The 2980-nt window shown below is 47.3% G+C and overlaps 1 protein-coding gene across 2 annotated transcripts in view; it reads left to right on the top strand.

Annotated features, from left to right (window-relative positions):
* RECQL5 (RecQ like helicase 5) overlaps positions 1–2980 on the top strand; it is a 104336-nt gene that overhangs the window by 77576 nt on the left and 23780 nt on the right. The gene's annotated exons all lie outside the window — the stretch shown is intronic.

Raw genomic sequence — 2980 nt, 5'->3', positions numbered from 1 at the left:
TCGGCTGTGTTGCCCTAGAGATGGGAGGTTTTATATTACAGCTTCTCCTAGAAGGGGAGGGAAGGAGGCTTGTCCCTGGGTGTCCAGGAAAACAGCTGGGACGTCGGTCGAGGGATTTCATCGCTGTGACGACTCCCATCATTCTCAGACTACACACACGTTCCTTTAACCATTTCAGACAAAAGAGTCGACGCCGTGCACCGAATCTGCACTATTTTACGCCTGCCTCGACCGCTTGAAAAAACTCTTTCCGAATATCGCTTTTCTGCTCCCTGTGAATGCTGCAGCTTTTCCACCCGCGATTACGCCCCGTGTGAATACGGCGGCATCAGAGAACTGCACAAAACAAAAAGCACAGGTTTTTCTGGGAGTAAAATAGGGTTGACCTATCCTCAGGCTCGGTCATGAATATCTGATTGGTGGAGGCCATGTCGCTCCTGTGGGCACTGCGGCTTCCTCCCAGCTTGTCAAGCACAGCGCCGCACGTTGTATGGTGGCCGTGCTTGGTATTGCAGCCCAGGTCCATTCACTTGAATGGGACTGAGCTGTGTACCTTTAGCCCATGCGACTGATGAACGTGCCGTCATTGACCCAGGAAGAGGACGCAGCCTGGATGCCAGGAGTCGAGCTCCCAACGATCAGATATTGATGTCATCAGTGTTTTACTCCCGGAATTGTAAAAATAATAACTGCGGTTTTAATGTGGAGGTAATTACCGAACATACATGTTTGCATTTTTTTGGGGTCATTTTCAATCTCATTCATTTTATTCATTTGTGTAGTGCCAACATATTCCACAGCGCTGTACAGAGGGGGTCATCACTGACATCAGTCCCTGTCCCCATTGGGGCTCACAAGCTGAAGTCCAAATTAACCAGAATGTATTTGGAGAGTGGAGGAAACCCAAGCAGACACGGGAACATGCAAGTTTTATGCCAGGGATCCGCAACCTCCAACACTCCAGCTCTTCTGAAACTACAACTCCCTGAATCCGCCTTTCACTAGGAAAACAGCTGAGTAAGTTTGCATGCTGGGGGTAGTAGTATTCACAGCAGCTGGAGTGCAGGAGGTTGTTGACCCCTCCTTTAGGGTCCATTCACACGTCCGTCGTTCTGGGTATGCATAATTGCGGAACGGGTGCGAACCCATTAATTTCAGTGGGGCCGCAAAAGATGCAGACAGCACACCGTCTGCTGTCCGCATCTGTAACTCCATTCCGCGGCCCTGCAAAAAAAAAAAGTAGAACATGTCCTATTCTTGTCCGCAGTTGCGGACCAGAATAGGCATTTCTATCCTAGGGTTGGCCGTGTCCGTTCTGCAAAATATATGTAGCGGACATATATTGGAGGACTCACAGGGATTCTAGAGACGCAGGTTGTGCCCATGCCTGCTGCTCCAGGACAGACGCTGCTTGTCTGGGGTAAGAAACGCAGCTCTGCAAGCTGAGACACAGTGCCACTCCTTCAGCTCCGACAGTGAAAGACATCTTTGTCACATAGTAGATGGCAGAGGCCAGCCGGGCGTCATCCAGCAGGGGAGAGGAAACTCGACCCTATAGACTGCAGTGGTCTGTGTGAGGCGGTACGCTGATGAACGCGGACGAGATTTCTTCCTTACTGTATACAGTATACTTACCATGTGTCTCTGCTGAGAGAACTCCTTTAACCCCTTAATGACCAGGCCTGAAAAGGGACCTCATGACCAGAATTTTGCTTCAAATTGTAGTTATTTATTCTTTAAAGAGTAACTAACCTTTTATGAAACTGCATGTAAAATGTTCTAAATGGCGTACATTTTTGTATTTTGATGGATTTTGCTATATTTTTTTTTTTACTAAGCAAATTGGCACGTTGAATGTAGTATTAGGCTACTTTCACACTGGCGTTTTGGCTTTCCGTTTGTGAGATCCGTCATGGGCTCTCAGAAGCGGTCCAAAACAGATCAGTTTTGCCCTAATTCTGAATGGAAAAGGATCCGCTCAGAATACATCAGTTTGCTTCCGCTTTGGAGACGGACACCAAACTGCTCCCTGCAGCATTGTGCTGTCCGCTTGACGAAACTGAGCCAACTGTTTTTTCTGACACAATCTTGCACAAAAGAAAACGGATCCGTCCCCCATTGACTTTCAGTGGAGTTCATGACGGATCCGTCTTGGCTATGTTACAGATAAATCAAACGGATCCGTTCAAGACAGATGCATGCGGTTGTATTATCTCAACGGATGCGTTTTTGCAGATCCATGACGGATCCGCCCAAAACACGAGTGTAGATGTCCCGCTTTTCCATTATGTACATTATGTTTGTTATTTGTCAATAAAAACAGATTTGACTGAAAACACGAGTGTAAAAGTTAGCCTTACCCTGTCAGCAGTGTATGGGAGTACGGAATACACTGTACAAGTGGAATAGGGGCCCCAGCGGACACATCAGTGCTCCTGCCTGTACCCCCTCAGCTTGGCTAAATCCTGGCGTAGCGCATCGGAGACCCTATACAGGGCTCTTTAAATTAGCAAAATACATTTGTGCTGGTTTATTTTGTGTGTATTGCATACAGCTATGGCGATGGATTGGCAATAGTTTTTTTATTTTATTTTTATAGTTTGGTACATATCATAGGTCAGAAAAGACCTCCAGGGGGCCATTGTACATCCCCGTGGGTAGTGGAATTGTTGCGGAAGTTTTCCGCAGCAGTTCTTCGAGAATCTAGAGGGAAAGCTGCATCAACTTTCACCAACGGCAATATAAAACCCCCAGAATACTCGGCTTCCTTGGCGCTTCTCTGGCTCCGCTGCTTGCTCCGATGCCAGTCTCTGTACAGCCCCACCTCCCGCGATGACGGCTCATCCCATGTGACCGCTGCAGCCTGTGATTTCCTGAGCAGTACAGAAGGGAGCTAGGGAAGGGGAGTGTAGTAGTATTTTATTTTAAAAAGTAGGTAGAGGTGTTTTTTTATTTTTTATTTAGGGCTTGTGGATGTTGC

This window comes from Bufo bufo, chromosome 6, assembly GCF_905171765.1.
Source record: "Bufo bufo chromosome 6, aBufBuf1.1, whole genome shotgun sequence".
In the NCBI taxonomy this organism is placed as follows: domain Eukaryota; kingdom Metazoa; phylum Chordata; class Amphibia; order Anura; family Bufonidae; genus Bufo; species Bufo bufo.
Note: the sequence above shows the minus strand (reverse complement) of the source record. Positions and strands in the feature narration are given on the sequence as shown.